Here is a 23,096-nt window from a genome sequence, read left to right on the forward strand (position 1 = left end):
ATTATGTTCCTGCTCTCATCGCTCTTCTTTTTACCATTTTTGTTGAACCTCCTCATCAAATGCACATCTCCACTGCTGAATTCCCTGACTCCAATGTTCTTTCAGGGTGTTATATTTGTTCATGTTGTGTAAACACATAAAAGATATCTCCCGGACAATCTGCAATTTACTGGCATAGGCGAAAGCATTCACCCCAGTCAACTCAAAAGTCACAGAATGGGGCAGCTCATTAACTTTAAATCTGTTACAGAAAAAGCTCTCTTTCAAATATTACCATCATCATAACAGGAAGGCTATTAGTTTCACTATGTGCTACAATAAAAATTATTCCTCTTGCTGCCAGAGGGTGCCCCATAGCGAGTGCTGCACTTCCTTTTACAGGACGGAAAACTCATCATTGCCTTTATTGGCTTTCAGGCCTAATTTATACTCAATTTAGATAGCTCTTTTTCCACCCTTGGAGCTGTATATCATGTAAAAAAAAAAATAGTCTTAAGTAAACACATCGGGATAATAATGACCCAAGGAAATAAAAGTCACCAGATCGTGACTTTACTGCTAAAATTATTGATGCTGCTTCGTGCGCTGTAAAACGTAGTCACTGTGTCAGTATCAAATGCTACATAACGTGGAGTTTGTTCCACTGAATGTTGTGTAGGAGTCAGGACCTGTGCCCATAAAGCTTTGTTAAGTGGCAGCCCCAAGATCACCAGTCAGGTCACATAACCATATAAATGTAAAAATGTCTGAGAGCACAAAAATGGCCTTTGAATACAAATTCTGCTCAGTAATACCAGCATGTTACCTAAATACTGGAGCACTTACGTTGTTTTGTTCTGGGGTTTTCGTAAGCTATCACTTAGGCCACCGTAGAGCATTTATTTGACCTTGACAGTTATATTAACATTGATTAATGGTCACATTAAAGTTGATCTAATCATCTTAACTGACTTGTGCATCACAAGCAAACAGAAGTGGAAGAAAAATATGGAAAGAAAAAAGAAATAATCAAAAGTCACGGTTGATGCATACGTCTGTACCGTATTTGAATTGTGGACATTTTAAGACTGATAGGAAAGAAAGAAGAAACTACAGTAGTTTAATGTTAATGTTATAATGCTAAACTATGCCACACTTCTGAGGGTTATGGTTATGTCATTAGTTTTGTAGGCATATAGACATAAACCGAAGTGTATGATGGCTCTAGATGAATCATTTGTCTGTATCAAAATGTCAGTCCAATCAAATAGTTGTTGAGATATTTCACTAAAAACCACACAGGTCAGGTCATCACCAAGGTCATTAGGACTCATTCATTGGGAACCATGAACGTCTTCCAATTTTCATGGAAATCCATGACCAAATGATCATCATTGCCATCTCCAGAGCCACATCACTAGTGTAATTAAAAAACTTAAGGACGATTTAATTTTGTTTGCTCTGAATCAGCAGATGAGTTGGTAAACTTGGCGTGTTTTCCCCCTTGGTTAGGTTTCTTTCACACAGAAAATTTCAAGTGAACCAAAATGTTTTACTACAAGCAACATTAAAACACTCACTCCATGCAACGGGAGCAAGAATATAAAGACAGGAAGAAGGTCCTGAAGAAGGTCCTCTGGCCAAATACAACTTTCTTTGTTACACATTATAATTGTCTGGCTAATTGTTAGCAACTGTTTAATTTTAAAACTTAAACGTTAGGACTGAATATGTTTCATAGGTATGATGTCATTCGCCGTTTCTACACATTTTTATGTGCATTTTGAAGTATTATATTAGAAAGAGTTGATTGAAACAGCAAGATTTTTAGAAAATATCCTTGATTTTGCAAAACCATTATTTTACCTCGAAAGACCACAGAGGAGAATCCTCATTTACAATGGTGACTAGAAACAACAACAGCATCACAACAACACACAAAGTGAAAAACAATATTAGGTCAAATAAATTAAAATAAAGAAATAAAAGAAACATTAGAAAAAATAAAAGATGATATTTCCCTTCTCCCCCAAAAAAAGGGTTAATGCACTAAATGTGAGATGGAAACACCATTGCCAAATATGTTCTAATAAAGCGAACATTAAACATTAAAGTTGCATAACTGATCAGCTGTTTCCGATATTCCCATAATAAACGAAAACATGGCCAACACTAACTGACATGAAAGAACAATTAAAATTTCCCCAACTGAAACAAATTCCCAAAGGCGTCTCTCCACTTTTGTTTTTTTTTTTGCAGATGGCCAAGGTGACTGCAGTCATGTGTAACATAGCCTAGACTGCCAACTTCTGATGAAACTACACTTTGCGTAGCCTAGTTTATTCGCTTCAAACCAACTGATAGAAAATCACTTTTTTTCTCCTTTTATTTTGGTGATCCTTTGCTTAAAATTTGTTTGACATTAGATGGAAACACAGCTATTGAACGTCTATATGACTCCCTCAGCTTAGAAGAGGTTAAAAAAAGTTTGTCTCTCAAGTCATACATCTGCATCTTTCTAACTTCATCCATCAGTCATATTGACATTCATATCTATATTTATTTCATAGCTCCTGTTTTTGTTGTCACTTCATTCTCTGACATTTCACCAGTAACAGTGACTTTGAGGTGTCACAACTGTGACCTGCAGACAGGTTGAGGACACTGTGAAAGACAGACGCTCAGAGAGTTGGAAACAGGGAAGGGAGCGTGCACAGAATGAAATGACAATAGAAAAAAAAAGTGGACGATATCTGTTTACCCTCTCTGTGCTCTCCTGTCTGTCTCTGCATAACTGTGCAGGTGTGTGTGTGTGTGTGTGTGTGTGTGTGTGTGTGTGTGTGTGTGTGTGTGTGTGTGTGTGTGTGTGTGTGTGTCTCACTGTGTCTGCCCCTGGGATGTGTAGGTCAAATGCATTTGACAAGGAACACAATCGGTCTGACTCGCTGGTCAGAGTCAGCAGCATTCAGTGCCAGACACACACGCACTCACACACACACACACACACACACACACACACAGGCTGTTTGTGTTTTTTTGAGAGAATAAAAGTATTTCCTTACAGTTCGCCAATTACAACAAACGTGTTAATTGTGGAAGGAACAATACACATAAAAAAGGCCTGTTTTGTATGTTACATAAAAGTCTGATCTTTGCCCTTTCTGTCAAGAAACAGAATGTTGAGAAACCAGAAAACACAAAAAAGCCAGCTGCTAAATGTGTTTAAGCAACTCAATTTTATTTTTTTATTTTTTTATTTTTTTAAACCTTTGCATTACATTGAGCACTTAAGCCCTATTTGCAAAAGAGTGTTGTCACCTGGGGTCCTCCTGTGATTCATAATAATTGCAGCAGTCATCCGAGTTCTTAAACCTGTGCAAATCTGCCACGTGTGACATTTCTGGACAGCATTTTGACCAAAACAAAAACTCCCATTCAGACAGGATTAAACACCAGTGGGTGATGTGTAATAAAATATTTGCCATGCTGCTTTAACTTAATGTGTCATTGCAGGAAGGGTATTTTAGATACTGCCAAATTACAGGGGATGGTTATGTGTCACCAGCTGAGCTCTATATACTTGCAGGTCTTCAGTCACATAAATTCTGCAACACAGCCTTTAACTTCAGTATTGTGATGTATTTCCAATTAAAATGCAATCTATGAGAGGGATTTAAATCAAATCCTTCTCATAGATTGTTTGTTTAGCAAATACATTGTCATAGGCAACTGTAAAAATATACAGAAAACATTTTTTGGGGACATATATTTTGCATATAACAAGAGAAAAGTGAACAATGAAAACACAGGTTGTTTTTTGCATGGGTTTGGATTAATCAAGCAAATAAAACATTAATTAGTTGCTTTAGGGGTGCTGGTATATGGATTTTGTTGCTGTTGAAAAGAGCCAGGCCAGCTGTTTCCCTCTGTTTCCAGTGTTTGTGCTAAGCTAACCCTCTTCTGGGTGTAACATAATGAACAGAGACACATAAGATGTAAGAGTCATACTGGTCTGACTCTTGGGAATATATTGATTTAGAAGATGTAGTATTTGTAGTTCTAAGGAATGTAGAACTATTCCTTTAGGGTTAAAGATAAATTGACGCTTTCCATCTGTGGTCCCCACATGAGTTAAATGCGGGCTACGTGGTTATTGAGTGGGCATGAGCTTGAACTAGGAAAATTTTGCGGGATGACTGTATGAGCCCCATAAGGGATGTAAGTGGGCTAAGCGGCATGGGCATAAACAGGGCAAATTGTCTAGGCCCCATATTGTTTCAGAAACATGGGCCCCACATGTGAAGCCCATATGGGCTGGCTAAATGGGCCCCATTTAAGGTCCAATCTGATCCCACTTAGACCCCCTTATGGGCATACATTGGTTTCACCAAGTTGGGCCCCACCTGAAACCCAGTCAGAACCCACTTGGAGCCCATATTTGCAGTCCAAATTGAACTCTTGTGGGGCCCACATGGACATGCTGGCTGGGGAGCCACCATTAATGTAATTAGTTACACCAGTAATTAACCTGCTATACAGTTTAAAACATCTGCTGTGAAAAAAAAGGTCCATCATGACATTATGACAGCAACATGTGGCAGTCATGTAACAGATTATAAAATAAACAGACAACTATGTCCAGAATGTGAATAACAAAAATCTCAAATGTCTCTGTGAGTGGGACTTAATGACACCATGTCCATAAACCAAATTACATAATGAGGCATTCATCACTGCAGTTTCAGTTTTCATACAGGACGTTTTAAACAAGATGACGAAATTAAGATCAAGCCTTAGGACAACCCACTACCTCCATGAACATTAATGGAAATGTTAACTGGAGGTCTAATCACTCAAATTACAACAGTTTTTGGTTCTATTTGAAGATGGAGGCTGCATGAATCATCTTCAAAAAAGCTATGAAGCTGGGATTCTCATTAGCCTGGTTTTCCGCCCACAGCCAAGTAGAACCAAGCAGAGCCAGGGCTAGCTCATTATCCAGGTTATTAGACTGCTTTCCTTTACCTATTTCTTTTCTTAATGTTGCTGAGAAACAGATGATTTGCCTGCAAGGGGGTAACATTTCAGAAAATAAATAAATGAAATCCGTTACACTTTGACGACAACAAACACTTGGAACTAGTCCAAGGCCCTGACGAGCCCCAAGTGCTCCTGCAGCAGCCTTTAATGATCTCATCGCTTCTTCATTCTTTCATAATGTTGACGATGCGAGGGAGAACATTTTCTGGAGGAGATGAAATTAGTTCATAATGATAAAAGAAATGTTGCATTTATCGTTCACATAAATCACACGATGCAACTATCAATAGATGTTTTTTGAAATGTTAAAAAACATTGATTAAAACAATGCTTGAAGCAAATTACTTTTAATGTTAACCCTTATATATTGTTTGGCTCAAATTTTACCCTTTTTCACATTTTACAGCTGTAAAAAAAAAAAAAAAAAAAAACACCCCAAATGTTTTTTATTCTGAAATTTGATGACTTTTCCTAAAGTGGACCAAAATGCACAAAAATGAAAATATTGTTAAATGTTATACTTTTGTATAGGTGCTACAACTTTTTCTCCATTGAGGCTGTTCTGGGTCAAATTTGAGCCGTATATATTGACATGTGTTTTTGTTAAATAAATAGTTAATAGTTGTAATAAGATAGTAGTTATGAAGATTTCTTTTTATGATGTAGCAGTGAAGACTGATGGCTCTAATGGTTATACAATAAACCCCACAGTTCAATAAAGTTCTTGTCATTTTCACTTTACATAAAATACATTTCCATCATTATTGCTATGTTATATTTTCATGTCTTAGGTAAAATAGGACATGATATTGTGTGATAGGAGCTGTTTTTTCTCCAAAAATGAGACACTTCTTATGAGGGGATTCTTAGACCGGGTCAAAATTGTTAGGGTGTAATATATGAACAGTATATAAGACTTAATTAACTTCATTTTTGCACAGTGATGAGAATAGTAAAAAAAAAACAGTAAAACAAACACATACACATATGTGACTATATAAACTGCTTTCAGTCAAACTGAGATAGTGCCTACTCTCATTCTCACTCATATACATACAAGTGACATAATTACAGCAACTAGTTGTTTTAATCCTATTGGGTAATTAGGCCCAGGTGTTAGGCTCTGGGGGATTTGTCTCATATTTCTTTTTCTTGAGTTTTCCAGCCCTCTTGATGGTGTAATAGAGCAGAATCGTTTTTTTTAGAGAGCTGAAGAATAAAGCTACATCAAACCAAGACAACGACAGCGTGCATGGGAGATGGAGAGAGTTGGACTCGCTGTTGATAAAAGTTTGGCAAACCTCTGACTAACAGAAGTGTTTTGCTCGGTGCGTGGGCGCTTGACACTGAGGAAATGTTTAGAACTTCGGGGTAGGTTTGTACCATGAAATGTGTCGAGAAATTCTGTCAGGAAGTCGACTTTTTCAAATTCTATCTTCAACTTAATGCTGCTGCAGTGATAATCCGCTAGGCTGTGAAGAGGGGGAGCAAAAAATGTGAAGTGTCATCAAGAAAGTTTGGCTAATTTAATTAGGTTTCATTTCCAGTGATAAGACTCTCATCGGTTGCTGAGTAACTATTTACACTGAAGTAATTGATGCTTGATTGGAAAAGGAGGCTTGTGTTAAAGACAGAAAGTAAAGGACCTCAATTAAAAACTCATAGCTGTATTTGAGTACACTGTGCAGCGTTGTATTTTGTTTGTGCAGAGTTAATACGAGCCTTGGAGAGACAATAACATTGTGCTTTTCTTTTTTATTTCTTTTCTTCATATTTGTTCTTGTCTAGTGTGTGTGTGGTTAGCGGTTTGCATCTTTCAAGTAATCAGAGTAAATATTGGAACTGTTCTGAAATCAGATAAAAGGTCGAAACCAACCAGACATCTCCAAAGAATTTCTGCCATATGGAGCAGCTATAGAGAGATAAAACAGAATGCTTTGAACAGCTAGATTGGAAATCTGAGCAACAGGAATAAAATCTGTAAATAGGTACAAAAATAAAACCAAATCCAGTGTTCAAATTGTCACATGGCACCTCACTTCCCAGTTAATTCCAAGCTCAGAAGTCTTCAGACTTAAGCCACCTCTCTACTATGACTTCTCCACCTCCTCTGAAATACAGTTAAGTTGTTTATTCTCCTTGCTTTGAAAATAGACAGAATCTCACGCAGTTGGGTCATCCATTATTCAGTGAGTCTACTCTCACTTCCAACTCTGGTCATATTCAAGTTAAGAGGTATGGGGAGTTTGAATGTCAGGCATGAAAACTGGCCAGGGAACTTTGAGGAGCCAAGGTAAGGGGAGAGATGGGGGGAACAGAAAGTGAGACAGATCAATGGACAGACAGAGTACAGGGGCGACAGAGCCTGTTTGAAGGAAGGGGTGTCGAATGTGACAAAGGCCTGACCTGAGAGGGGTCAGAGAGTGTGATCACCTTCAGGTCTGTTGGAAATTGTTCCTGTCTGCACAGGATGACCAACAGAGTAAGAGCAAGAGAGATAAACAGAACATTCCATAAGCACCGGCTGCCAGCCAAACAGCTAACTACTCATTTCAATCCAGCTGGCTACTTTATTATATTCATTTTTGATGTAATAAAATAGTTTTAATTAACAATTTTTTTTGAATTAGCAACTCACCATGCATTCACCATTATGACCACCAGCCTCTGATTTGAAAAACAATGTGAGTGTGATGATAGAGAAATGCCCCCTCCCCCCCACATGCTCTATATCAGAGGTCACTAATACGCAGACCGCAAATTTTGTCCGAGCGTTTCTATTTTAATGGGCGCAGCTTCTCCAGCTATTACGGTAAAAGTGGAGCGGCCCTCTGAAACTCACAGACCACTGTGCATAGCCAATCTTCTCACGTGGCGCTAATCAGCCAATCAAATCTGTGCATTCGGACATGCGGAGAGACTCAACTGATAGTGAGATACACACGGAGAAAAGAGCGGAGACAGAGAGGTGGCAGATGAGAGGTAGCTATTTCACATGGCGTGCTTGAAGAAAAGGAAAGTGGATAATAAAAGTAGGGCTTTTAATCCAGAATGAACAGAAAGCTACATGTTCATCCTTCAAGAAGCCAGTTCAAGACCTGTATGTCTCATATGTTCTGAGACAATGGCCATTATTAAAAGCAGCAATGTTAAGCGCCACTATGAGACAAAGCACAACACTTTAGAACAAACGCACACACTCAAATCAGCAGTGAAGTACTGAAAAATAACACAGACATTATGATGTTCCAGACCTTCACCTGAGGACATTTTTACAAATTGGACCCCAGTGAATTTTAATTGAATATCACTGACCTATATGAATGTGTGTGAGAGATTGTGTCGTGCCAAGTCGTCTTCAGTCTTTGACAAATATTATCAAATTAATAAATGACACAACACATTTAAAAAGTGTTTTTGCACAGACAGGCAGCATCCTCATAAGACGTTGGAAAACACTGGTAGCAGTAACTTGATGGTTGCTCAGCAACTATTAAAGCACTGCATTTTCCAAATACGCTAACAGGCGTTTATGGCTTAATGGATGAATTATCTTTATTTACATTGTGAATTTTACAGCAGAGCCATCACTTGGACACATTGTAAACACACACTAAAGCAGGCAATGTTGTCATAGGAACAGAACTGTGTCGTGAGGTGAACGTAGGCTGAGCCTCAGCCTCACACTCAGGATGAAAGTGGAGATGAAAATGAAGGTGGAGATAACCAGATGTCAAGTTGATTCAGTACATTCACATGATTTGAGTCAAGTGATTCATTTTGTTTGTAGTTAAGAGCTATTTTTTGACATAGGTTTATTTTATAAATAATTTAAAACCAATACATAAGTTAATAAGATACTTAGACTAAAAGCATGTACCATCTTTATTATTGTTTAATCAGAGTGCATTTATTTTTCTAGTAAAACTATATATTTACCATCATTTTGGTTTGTATTGAGAAACCTTACAGCAACGGTCAATAAATAAATGATGTCTAACGTTTCCAAACAGGTAGGAAAACTGAATGAAATCAGTCGATATGATGGAACAGTGACATAAAAATGTCCCAGCGGCCACAACATTTGAGCTTTTACAGATATTTTTTCTCTGAGGGGCCATCCACTGTCTGGTTACGCCATTATTGAAAGCCCTGGGTAAAGAGGATGCAGGGCACAGCTGACAGATGACAGTGACACATATGAAGAGAGCAGACAGGGTAGGATATAATGTTGGGATGGAATCAGGCAGAAGTAATTCACCTACTTACTTTCACAAGTTTTTAATGATATAAGTAGACTGTCATTATTTGAAGATTTGATTGGCTGAGACTGCCTGAAAATGTTACAGTTACAGACAGTTACACCAGACCAGTTAAATATCCTTGTTGCAGCAAAATGTACAAAGCACAAGGTAACCGGGATGAAACAGGAAAGTAAAGAGAAAAATCGATAATTCTCTTGCTGAACTTTTTCGAACTAATTCCAAAAGTCACTCCAAAGTTCAAAGTGGCCACGGGGCACACCACAGCAGAGCACTGTTGTTTGGCCAGAAGTTTGCCACAAAGAAGTGAAATACAGCTAAGTAGATTGGCCTAAAGCCACTCTGTCTCCAGCTCTCTCTCGCTTTCCCTCAACACATCACATTAAAAATTAACCAAAAAATGCAGTAACCCAGTAGCTGGGTCATCCATGCAACTTACTCAATTTTGTGTGTAAGCTGAGTCATCAGATGTCTAAAAGAGTAAGTGTGTGGCAGTAATAGTGTATCTTAAGAGGTCTATAGTCATCAACAACAATCTATGGTATGAAACTTTAGTCAAAACTACACACCACCGACTTTTTCTCAATCTAATGACTGGATTTGCATGAATTTCTTACTGGCAGTTTATATCAGATTATAGTTAAAAGTTTAGTTCAATCCACACACCAATTATACACTTCAGTGTTAGCAACCTGCATTTAGTAAGATTTTAAAAGAAATGAATTTCTGTCTATCACTTTGCTCTACTCTCTATTGGTTCCTTGGCATCACTTCTTCGACATGGTGCTATGAGAGGGCACTCAGAGGCACCAGTATCACTGATCAAACAGCATAATTACCCACATTTTGAAATGAATCTCCACGCAGGCTGGTCAGCAGTTTCCAACCTGCAGGCCATGGATCATTTATTGGCTACTGGTACCACAAGTAGAATAAGATTTTTCAAAAACAGCTGAATATTAGATATATAACTTTATAGGGTATAACAAGGCAGAGAGGGGTAACTACAGATGCTGGTGGTGGTGGTGGAGTGGAGCCATCAGGTGGTTGTCAGCAGAGAGACTCAAACATTCAGTTGAGTCTCTCTGTATATGGTGGTTTGTGCAGTAGTAGGTCTGGGACCGCAGGCAGAAAGATTATTGGTAAGGCATGGTAATGTCAGAATTGTGAATGTAGGGAAAGCAGAAGCAACACAGAGAAATAGAACAGGAGGAAATAGTAGCGTTGACTCATAGATGAATAAAAATGAATCCTTACTGAAATGTGCCTAAGATTCATAAGCATCATGGTCTGTGTCCAGAGATTAAGCTTTTTAAATGGAAAATATTGATACAGTATGTCTATATGCGGTGTGGGTTACACCCCCCTACCCACCTGGTGGCTGGTCAGCAACCAATAAAGCCATTGGAAACCCTTTAAATGAAAGTGGACTGAAATCATTTGTTCATTTCAGTAGAGTATATTTACTTTTTGTGATGCATATAATAGTTTTTGTTCTACATAATGAAAGAAATGCAGATGTTTTCAGTACAGGCTTTTTAGGAGCCGTTTCCACCTTAAGTCAATTCCATTGATCCACCCACTGAGATGTCTCTGGCTCTGGTAACAGATGCAAAACATATACTAGCTAGAGGTGATGCAGGACTTGCCTGTAATCTGTCAAATTCAAATTTTATTTTTTGTCACACCAATGTTTTGGCACAAACTGAAAGAAGCACAGACTCTTGGGTGAGGTTTGAAAATTGCAGAGAGTTGGTTTTAACAGAGTAACAGGTGTATCATACATCAATTTTCTCAGGTTTATTTTAAAAAGGTAAATTACCAGTTTATGATACAAGTTGAACTTCAGCCAAGTTACAGTAAATAAGTAAACATGTATTCAAATAATGTATCCAATAAGGTAAACTCTTCAGGCTCTTTGTGTGTGTGTGTGTGTGTGTGTGTGTGTGTGTGTGTGTGTGTGTGTGTGTGTGTGTGTGTGTGTGTGTGTGTGTGTGTGTGTGTGTGTGTGTGTGTGTGTGTGTGTGTGTGTGTGTGTGTGTGTGTGTGTGTGTGTGTGTGTGTGTGTGTGTGTGTGTGTGTTTTGCCCTTGTCATTGTGATGAAATGCACCCATACAGTCAAAATCTTTTTTTTTTTTTTTTTTTTGGTCCTGCCATGGCTCAAGTCCAACATAAAAACAAACAAGGAAAGAATGTCAGATGGAAAGTCAGTGTTTGCAATGCACATACATCACTATGATAAATCAGTAGTGTCATAATGAAACCAGTATACTGAAAAAACATCCTTATTTTACCTATGTGAATAACTATAATACTGTATGTCCTCAACTAAGTGGCTAGAAAAGGAGGAATGTGAATCTCAGTATTTAAGTAGGCTTTCATTGAGGATCTTACATGAGCAGTGCTATCTGCTTGGTGACATGATAAAATACCAACATTTGGCATTTGCCAAGAGTGTAACCCCATTACTTTGTAGATACTGCATCTGATTTCTTCAAACCTCTACTCTACCAAGCTGCCACGTAGTACAGGACAAGGAAACATAGCTACTGTTTGAGGCGGCATTGCATCATTCACAAGAAAAATATGTGCTGTCTAGTACGGCACGATGTGAGTAATAATCTGCAATGTGTGATAACATTGTTCAGCATAGTGATTGTTTCTCTTTTGAACATGCTGCACCATCAGTATGAGACTAATGTTAGTGGAGCTCCAACTCCAACAGTAACAAACAAGAGCAGCAGACCAACACACACTGCAGTATTTTAACAACTTAAACCAATTCTGAGGTAAAGAAAATAGCTCAGTGCTCAGTCTGTCTCACCTCAAAAACTTGGACAACAATGCTGCAACAGTGCAGCAGAGAGTCTACTCTCCACTACTGAAGACATAACGTTAATAACACAGCAGAGCACTGTTCTACCTTCATGGTGCTTGTGATTAAAATAATTTTTCTAAAGCCCAGTTCAGACCAAAGATTCACAACAAGCCAAACCCATTTTAGAACACTGCATTGAACTGTGAACTGGCCCGATCAGCTGTCTGATGGCGTCGCCTGCAACTCAGCTTGTCAAGCCATCAGTGCCTGGTTTAAGAACGAAAGTCACATCACCTATTTAACAGCCATCAGCTTATAGTGAAGTCAGCTACTCAAGTCAGCAAACTGTCAGTTGATTGAAACGGCAGAGTTTTAGACAGGAAAAGAGAGCCTTGACCCTCTCTGGGTTTTTTTGGGAGGGGTTTTTCATGTTTTTGCTGTTTCATCAATTCTAGAAATGCAACTGTAGCAAGTAAGTCACTATCACTGTCCTCATTCATATTTTAAGACGCTAAAATTATGTACACAAAACCAAAAAAAAGCATTTATAAAAGCCTGAAAAGTCATCAGCTAGACAGAAAGTGGTTGCTATGAAGATGATACACCATCTTGTTGTTGCATTGGTGTAAACTGGCACCATGAAAGTAGTTGCAAGTTTCAACTCGTCTTTATTAATTGTGTTTCAGGCAGTGTTTTGCAATGTGTTTATTTAACATGTTCATATCACAATGGCAATGAAAGTGTGATTTATCCTTCAGCCCTAGTGATGTCTCAGAGAAAGTTTCAAGGATTCCAGTTACGTGTTTTTCATTTTGTCACAGCCCTTTCTTAATGTCACTCTGCAAGAGCAGAATAAGCTGAGTCATAGTCTCCCCCATTTTCTTCTCTCTCTTTTCTATATCCAGAATGATGAGAGGCTAATCAGATGTTTAGATGTGTTTCTCATTTTTAGCAGATGAGTAAATTGTACCAAATGGAGTGGGGGGGGGGGAGAGGCTTTAGTCATATAGTTGTTATGCCAGGAAATAATTAAAACCATTCTAAAAGATGCCAAGAGGAACAGGGAGAGAGCGATGCTGTGCTGTGAAGCAGAAGTAAATTGTTTTCCTTCCTATTAATTACAGGGTTATGGTTTTCAACTGATGCAAAGAGGTACTATTTTGCACCTTATGCACCTCATAATAACTTTTTTTTTGTTCTGTGTTGTTACTCAAGCTTGCTAGTTTATGAAAATGATGTTGCACACTGGTGTCACTCTGTGTGTATGTGCAGATACAGACTCGTACATAGCTGGTGTGCCTTTAATGGGCATTCATGTGTCAAAAGAGTGTCCTTGCATACTCCTCTGTGTTCTTGCAAGGTATTGACAATGCAAACCTTCCATTGTCATGTATTAGGGGCCGTACAAGCCATAATTCATTCTGGCCCTCTCACACACATACATTCTCCTTACACATACATATATTTTCACTCTCACACACATACATTCTCCTTACACATACATATATTTTCACTCACACATACATATATTTTCACATATGTGTAAGGACCATGTATGTGTGTGAGAGGGCCAGAATGAATTATGGCCTTTTACGGCCCCTCATAAATGACAATTAAAGGTATTTCATTTTCACTCTCACACACATACATTGTCCTTACACATATGTGAAAATATATGTATTTGTAAGAAGAATGTATGTGTGTGAGAGTGAAAATATATGTATGTGTGAGGAGAATGTATGTGTGTGAGAGGGCCAGAATGAATTATGGCTTGTACGGCCCCTCATAGTCATCTTTGATGTTCTGCCCACTGTCTCTCTGCACTCTATCCACTGTTGCCGTTATGTCGTCACTATAGGTCTTTGTTCAGCGTTCTCAGGGGAGCGTCTCCAATTGTTGAGAGGAGTTGGCAGTCTCCTCTAGACTTTACCTGGCTCACAGCAAACAATAGTCAATGGGCTGAAGAGAGCGAGTAGAGCTTTGAGGCTTTTGGAGGTTGTGTAAAAGATAAATCAAACTTAGGATGAATTTATACTCAGTCATACTGTCACTCAGATTCAAGCTAGGATGGGACACTGTATCATTTACTGCAAAGAGAAGACAGGCAGAGCAAAGAGACTGTCGTCTCTGTTGCTGCCACCCATAGAGACGAAGCAAATGAAGATGTGCCTTCTCTCACTGGCAACATTCAGATCATTTTTCATTGTTAGGTTGTCTGACTTTCTTCATTTCTTCCTATTGTGTGGTAAAGAATGTCACCTGATGTACTTGTTGCATCTTGCATACGTGATCAATGACTAAAGCTGTTTGATGTTTTCATGTGTTCTCAGAAGCATTGCTCTGCTACCCATATGTTATGGTCAGGCTTTGACAGCAGGTAACTTTCAATGGAGCACTTAGTGACAGATGCATATTAACCATACTTCAATAAACTGCCTATAGTGACTCCATGATTTTCAATTAAACTCCTCAGCATTATCATAAACATGCATATGGGCATAAAGCCCTGTGTGTACCTTAGTTGAAACACCTTCATGTTACACATTATTCCAAGTTCCCATGCTTTGCCGCCTCACACAGAGACAAACCCCGACTAGATCTCTGTGACGGGATGATTGATGCGACATGCACTTGCATTTGTTTTCCCCTTTCTCAGCGCTGTGACATTTATTTCCCCCTGTATGGACCTGCTGCACTGTGCTGATACAGAGCAGAAATATGAACAGGTGTGACGTGGGTAATTTGTCCGCATGGCCCAGAGCAGTGGTTGGCCAAAAGTGGGCAGCTCAGCTCAGTTTAAAGTTGAAATCCAGCCCAGAGCGGCTGACCAGGGTCTTTGTAGGCGACCCCAAAGGAATCGCTTATTTTTCAAAGCACAAAGGCTTCAAAGCCAAAGTCTGCAAATGCTTTCGACTGCTGTCTCATATCACATTAAATGCCTCACTGTAGCTCAATAACATGTTCAAAGTGAAATGCAATGCTTATTTCTTCTCCATAACGCTGTGTCAGTGGGAAGGCTTGTCAATGTATGTATATAATTATATTTAATTTAGATACAGAAATAAATGAATAAGATGTAGCAACCCTGTCTCCTAGAAATCCTGTTTATGTGTTACTAATTGCAACAGTAGATACGTTTTGATAAAAAAGTGCCACCTGGATTCTTTATTTTAAATCATATCAACATTAATGAAGAAACTTTATAAATGAAAATATCTTCCAAATCGCAACATGTCAAATTATAAAGTGAGTGAACTGAAGTATTTTACATGTTTTTCCAACAACATCCAATCTCTGGTGGTAGCAACAAAAGCATAATTAAGGTTCTTTCTGGTTATGGTTGGATACTTACAGTGTTGTCTTAAAGGTTAAAAATGACTCATCGCTATGTTTAACTGTAGAGAAAACCTAACTGATCTTTTTTCAACTTGAAATTTGATTATTTTTTCCTAGAATGACCTCAACATTAGAAAATGTGAAACACTGCCTTTGTTTATATTTCCGTGAAAGCTGTACACCACCAGGGTACAAAGATTGTCTTAGGGGCAGTTTTGACTCAACACGTAGAAAATCATTTACACACAACAAAAACCACACACACACACACACACATATGCACAATAAGAAGTTGAGATTGTGTGCTACTGACTGAACTCAAACAAAACTAAAACCTGTCTTAATGTGCTACATCTCACCTCCATGACCCCACACATGGCTCAAGATCACAAAAACGATTTCAGACAAAATAAACACAATTTCAGACAGTACCCCCAGTTTTCTCGTTGCCGATTCCATCGGTGCACATTTCAGTGCCCAACAGGTCATAGATCAGCTTTTTTCAGATGTCCAGGAGGAACAAGAGAACAGTGATTTAGAAGAGAAGGAGCTATCTGAAGAAGAAGAGAAAGAATACAATCCAATGCATGATGCTTCTTCTCTAGATGAAGAGGAAATTCCCCGAGTTGAAAGAGAGGTATTTTTGTCAAAGAACAACAAAATAACATGATCTTTGTCACCGTATGACAACCATAGCAGGATGGCAGTGCAAAATGTCATAAGGATAATCTCAGGACACACAAGACACGCAGCTGCCGATGCTTAGCACATCGTCTCAACATTCTACATGTTCATCACAATAACTGAAAAAACATCATCCCGGATATGACAAAATTGGAAAGGTTTCTGTATATATGTGGAGACAACTTGAAAAGGATGAATGAGACGGACTTGCGTACATGACTACATGCTGCTAATATTAGCAGGTATTAGCAGGATGCAGAGTAGAGGAAGGGCGACTTTCCGTGCAACAATGCCAATGAACATCTTTCACTTTTTCTGAAGAGTACTACGATTTGATAACCTTGAGTCAAGACCTGCAAGATGTATGAAAGACAAACTGGCGGCCAAAACAGATGTCTGGGAGAAGTGAGAGGAGCCATAACTCTACAACCCTGATCCTGAAGTAACAATAGGGGATGATGATGGGGCACAATGTCTCATATGACAATTTCTTCACCATGAGGAAGATCATCATGGTTGGCACAGTTAGTAAGAACAAACTTTAGCTTCCACTGCACTCCTCACAACAAGAGGGACACGGGGGAGAGAGGCCTTCTCATCAAAATTAGCCTTCACCACCACTCTAGCTTTTTACCATTCAAAGAGGAACAAGAGTGTGTCCTCGTGAGCACACTGCACAAAATGGCTGATATCAGTGATCATGAGGACAGGAAGCCAGCCATTATCCTGGACTACAACCACAACAAAGGAGGCATGGATAACCTGGACAAGCTGATTGCAACTTAAAGCTGCAGGAGGATGATTGCTTACTGGCATCTGGTCATCTTCCATAACATCACGGATGTGTTCTCATAAAATGTCTTCATGATATCGAACAAGATCAACCCTACCTGGATGTCTGATAAGCGGAATAAGAGAAAGGTGTTCAGCAGCAGGGTATAGCTCTTGTAACCCCACATATTTGAAGAAGGGAGCGCCTCCCCCACACAGCAGCCTCTGCAGCACTTGTGAAAGCTGCTCAAGGGGCTCAATCTTGTCCTGATTGACCTCAGGCTGCAGCTGTGGCAGGCAAGAAGAGGAGATGCCAATTCTGCCCCGTAAAAAAGGACTGCTACTTTCTTAGGCTATTCAAGTGCTATCTCTTGCTAAAAAAATGTTTATACCTATGCAGTACCTGTAGCAATAATAATTAGCATAATTACTACAGGTGTGTTATGATAAAAATGAGTGGAGTCCACTAATTAAATGCAGTTTTTCTGGACCCTGAGGAGGGAAAAGCCAGATATTCACAAAGTTTGTGATGAATGACACGTTTCTTCATGCAAAATAGATTCAGGGATTAAAATTCAATGAGGCTGCTTTATTTTAGGGGTTTAGTGAAGAAGGGTTTTTAACTTTTAGGACAAGACAAATGCAGAATGTTAAAAATATACTAAAAAAACAATGTATATACTTAAGAAATAATCCCTCTTGGTCATCATTGTTGACTCGCTAGAAGTGTGTGTCTGCCCTCTGCCTGTATTATCTAATGTTCTTATGGTTTTGCTATATTTGGGATGTTTCCGGGCATTAGCCTTTGGGCAGTAGGTGTGTAGCCCAGGGGCAGAGCTAGGGGGTGGCCCCAAATGTTGAATCTATTTTAAAAAAGCCAATTCTGAATAAAGTCACTTTTTCTGAACAGTGACTTCAACCAGAGCTCTGCTGACTGTTTTTTGTGGTGATAGGCGACTTTGTTTTGTAATGACATTTTGATCTGATTGGCCTGTTTTTGATGCAATTTGATTGGTGCCTGGTCCAAGACAGGGTTTTTTTTAGCTTGCAATATCATTTTAAATCACAAATTAATAATTTACTTAGTAACAGATGAATGTGCAAATGTAACTAACTACCTAACTTCATTTAAACCATACTTAATAAAAGTAAAATGACTGACTTTGGAAATACTCACTAAAAAGTAAACAAAATAGTTACTTACAGTAATGTGATTACTTGTAATGTGTTATTTCCACCTCTGCTTATTGTTATTTATTTAGTTCTATGTGTATTGTTTTTGGGAAATTGTTAACATGGACCAAATTAAATCATTAATGTTTGTTGTAGTCATACAATGCAATACAATTGTATTCTGTGATTCATCCAAAAAAATTGGCCCTGGCTCTGGGTGCTCTGGGCCAAACCCCTGGATCCGCCCAAGGTAGTATGTCTTTAAGACTAGACATAGGTCAAGGTTAGGGAAAGATTGTGATCTTGGATAAATAATGGACAAGTCAGACATGACTTGAAGCATTACTTTCTTCTTCTTTTCTGTATATTTGACTAATGTCAACCAAAGTAGTTTTATTGCCTAAACCTAACCAGACACAGGATTTAGAATGCAAAACCCGACATGAGTTGTTAAGGTCATGTACTCAGTATATCCACCATTCACCCTGATCACTGCAACATAGTGCTTCACTAACATAATCAAGGCAGCAATTACATTTTCATCAGAACATATCTGGCACAAAATAATTATAGTATATAAAATGACTTTCAGGGTTGGATGATGGCAGGCCAGGGTAAAATAAATGGGAAAAAGTTTAATGTTTATCTTTAATAGCTCTTATAGTCAGCAATTGTCTGCTGACCTCTCTGAATGGGGTTTGATGATTTGCTTAAAACAATAAATTGGCCTCTATACTCCAAATGATCTCTTGTCTGAACTTGGTAAACTTGGAGTTTGAAAAAGCTTACCAGTGTATAGAAAAGCACAGAAGGCCTGTTCTGATTAGATTCTGATTCAGTGGTCTGAGCAGGCAGAAATTCAAGTGTACAGAATCCATTTAAAACATGGAGACCTTTCCCTCTGTAATCTGCACATAGCACTATTTGTATCATTAATTTATTTCCCCAGGGTTGTTATGTAGCCTTTAGTACCCTGGGGGTGCAAATGCCCGGAGCTTTGAGCCTATGAAAATCCAGGACGGGTCAAGTAATAGGTCTCACATTAATTGGCCAGCTTGCGTCACTCGTGGGAAGGATCAGTCGTGGAATGGAGCTTTGTCGGTGCGGTAACAAAACTGGAGTCGTGCAGGACTCTGACTGGCACCTTAGATGACACCACCGGAGAAGAAGTAGATCTGAGAGGAGACAGTGAGGAGCGGGCGATAGAGAGAGGAGAGAACTCGTTTTCATTACACACTTATTCACAGTCCTAGTATCATGTGTCCCTGTCTTATCTCCTCTCTCGATCCCTTTCCTTACCTTCGCTCCCCCCCCCCCCCCCCCTTATTTCTCTCCTCCTGCTCTCGATTTTGCTAGCTGCAAATTTGGATGAAGTGTACAGTTGTTACAGCCAAACACAAGTCGGCACAACCCCTGTACTTTTACGGATTGTCTCTTGATTGATGTTCTCATATCTATTGCTCGCACACACTCAGCAGCTCTCAGATAGAAATAGACTATTAGCATTGGCTCTGTGCCGTCTCCTCTCTCTCTCTCTCTCTCTCTCTCAGTAAGTTAGATTCCAATCACCGGACGATCTTGCTGGCAGGAGAGAGAGAGAGGGGGAAGAAAGTGATAGAGAGACAGATAAAGACAGTCAGATAAAGTAAGAGCTAACAGAGGAGTGAGGACAGAAAAAACAAGAGAGGAAGTTGGAGAAGGGGAAGGGGGAAGGAGGGGGCGGTGAGAGAAATGCATGATAGGTTTTCCTGTAATATGCTGTCATTGCCATCCAAGTGTATGAGTGTACACTTGTGTAAGTTGCAGTGCACTGCAGAAAACTGGAAATAGGGAACACTGACACTTAAAATAGCAAGAATAAGCTTTTGCTGGGGCGGTTGTTGGTGTGTGTGTGTGCGCACCATATGTAAAAGGACGTATAAGTAAGATAAAACAGAGTAGAGTTTATAATAGAGGTTCATTGGGATATAAAATGGTTAGCTTATCAAGTCAGCAAACAGAGTAGATGTATACAACCTTTTCCTCTCTCTCTCTCTCTCTCTCTCTCTTTCTATATGCAATACTGTGCAAAAGTCTGAGGCCACCACTAACTTTATTTTCCGGTCTCTTTATTAAGATACAAACAGAAAATACAGGAAATATGTACACACAAATTAAAAAAACACAATTTTCAGACAAAAGTCAGTATTTAGTGTGACCTCCCTTGCCGCTAAGCATATCTTGAGCTCTTTTGGGGAGTGTGTCCTGAAGTTGATTGAACCTGATTTTCCTTTTTAGAATGGCCTTGCAAATGTGAAGTTCTGTGATCCTTGGCATTTTGAATGGAATGATGTGATTGAAAGTTGGTCTTATTAGTTGGTCATATTAGCAAGCTTCCAATGACTTAAACAACATGTGTATGTAATGCTCAAGCATGTCTTGCACAAACCTGATGTGCTTGACCTTATTCACAGCAGCATTTGACATGAAATAGCAGGACAAATACAGATGTTAGCAATGACTTTAATTAGGCTTTCATTACATTTAGGTTTAAGAGAGCCAGGTTCATGCTAATTGCCACTTTAGCCTATAGAAGCTGTTATTTCTGTTTTGTTTCTGTTTTTTTAATACTGCATACACATTCCCTGTATGTTCTGGTTGTATTCTAATAAACACACAGAGAAATAATTATATATGGTCATTATAGCATTACTAAAACAACAAATCTAATGGTGGCCTAACACTTGTGCACACTACTGTGTATATATATACATACTTGCAGCCATTTAAATATTCAAATTGGATGTATTTACCTTTGCCTCAGACAAGTTGAATCATCTCATAGAAACATATGAGAATCACATGTTGCATCACTGTAGTTTGACACTGATTCCTCATTATGCATCACTATCATCTCCTTACTGCTGGGCATTTTAATCAGGTAAACAGTAGTCTATCTTCCAGCCGTTCCGGTGCCCCCACCTCCATATTCATTATGTGCCTTTGAAGAACTCACAACTGCCTGAACACGAAGTGATGCATGTAATACTCGGATGTATCGCTGTGGGTAATGAACTTTGCTGCCGAAAGAAAGGTTTTTTTTTTTTTTAATGCAATGTCGGTTGTTTAATGAAGTGAGTCCAAAAGAACACTAATAGTTATTGTATGAAATTGCAAAAGCAAAGCAGGATTTGTTTGTACTGTGTATATATATGTATATATTATTTTTTTTTACATTCAGTAAATCATCCAGTGAGTTCACAGCTTCTTGCCGCGCTACTCCAGACCAGCTTACTTCTTAAAAGATAGTAAAGTTAGTGTAGAAGCATGACCTTACCAGTCGTCCTAGATTGTGATGGCTGTTTGGTGAAACTTAATGATGCACATTCGGAGTGGGAAGCACGAGCGCAATTATCTATCACACCCCTGGAAACCCACATTGGCTTGACACAGCAGAAAACTCGGCTCAGCTTTAGGGGAGAGATGGATGAATTCGGCTTATGCTTTGGGAGTTTCTCGCAGGCCCTAACCTGATCTGTAGTTCTTGGATGTTTGACTGGGGAGCTGTGAACAGTTGGTGCATGCGTGTGAGCACAGGTGTGTTTGTGTCTGTGTGACTCCCACTGTGCAATTTTGACTTGAATACAACAGAACAAAGAAAAGGGAGTAATTGAAAGTCATACACTGAGGTTATAGGCTGTTTGTAACTATATTCCAAGCTCACAGTCGTACTCTGTGCAGCTTGTTTAGGTTTATTAACAAAATAGTGTTACGTTCAAAGATGATTGGACATAACATAATATAAGGAAGTTTATTGTCATTGTAGTTCCACATGGAAATTCAGTTTGGCACTTTCATAGAAGCAAGGCACATGATTAAAAATATACATAAGACAAAAACTGGATGAAACTACAACAATAATGAATAAAATTGATTGAGCAAGGTTAGTAAAGTTGTTATAGCATTTCAGCACTGACCAAACGGTGGTTGAGTTGGTCAATTCACCAAAGACGCTCATGATATTATAACCAGCTATTTTCCAGCTATGTGGTGCTAAGGTCTGCCCCCTATTGGCCGAAAAGAAAACCAACTAAAACTGATTATATGATGAATTTTAAAACCTTTTTAAAAGGTTAGTTCTGATTTAAAGAAACAATGCAAACTGTGGTTTTCTGTGTCAAAGTCAAGCATAGTGTACACCCAATCATCCACCTAACATCCTCCATGAGATGTTTTTGGTGCTACAGTATAACAACATCATACTACTTATTTTTTGCTAGTGTTCTATTTGTACTGCCTAAAGAGTTCACCACTATGTTTTATGTAATAACACTGGGATAAAAATGGATTTTCTATAATACGGTAAATTACATTGTTAACCTGAGGTTTGCAGGCAATATCAGCAACTGAGTTGTTCCTTTGATATCAGCTCACTGGATTTAAACTCATTGATGAGAGCTCAATAAATGTCCATTCTGATAATTAACAAAAGATCAGATCATAAGATCACGAGTCCAAAAACAGACATGTATAAGCAAGTGGAGGAACATCATTTGGTGTAATGGGAATCAAATAAAACTAATTAAAAAGCACTTCAGTGGTCAACTTCTTTATTAGTAAAGTGTATTCTCCAGCTTTTTTTTATCCTATTGCAGACCCAACTACAGTAATAGTATACTTGATGCAGCAAATGTATATGTGTACTTGTAAGTGAGCAAAGTGCACAAACAACCACACTGCATTACTACTACTTAGAAGAAGTGACAGCAACATATCTTACTTAAGTGAAAACAAACAAGAGCAATAATCAGCGTTTATGCAAAGAGCTTTCCTTTACAGCACTCGCTGCTCAGCTTTTATCTATTGTCTAAATTAGCTCTTACCACAAATTGTTTTCTTTCTCATTCTGTGTATCCCACCCACACCTGCTGTTGGAACACAAACATGCACAGATGCACAAAATTTATGCCAGCATTTTGCTCCCGATGTAACCGGGTTACAAGTGGGCGGCAAGCGTCTTTCCCCGCCGTCGTGCTCCCTGATCCCTTTGAGT

At 38.8% G+C, this 23,096-nt stretch overlaps 1 protein-coding gene across 1 annotated transcript in view; it reads left to right on the forward strand.

Moving 5' to 3' along the window:
- cdh13 (cadherin 13, H-cadherin (heart)) overlaps positions 1 to 23,096 on the forward strand; it is a 270,635-nt gene that overhangs the window by 213,360 nt on the left and 34,179 nt on the right. The window lies entirely within an intron of this gene.

The sequence above is a fragment of the Scomber scombrus genome, chromosome 6 (genome assembly GCF_963691925.1).
Source record: "Scomber scombrus chromosome 6, fScoSco1.1, whole genome shotgun sequence".
Classification (NCBI taxonomy): domain Eukaryota; kingdom Metazoa; phylum Chordata; class Actinopteri; order Scombriformes; family Scombridae; genus Scomber; species Scomber scombrus.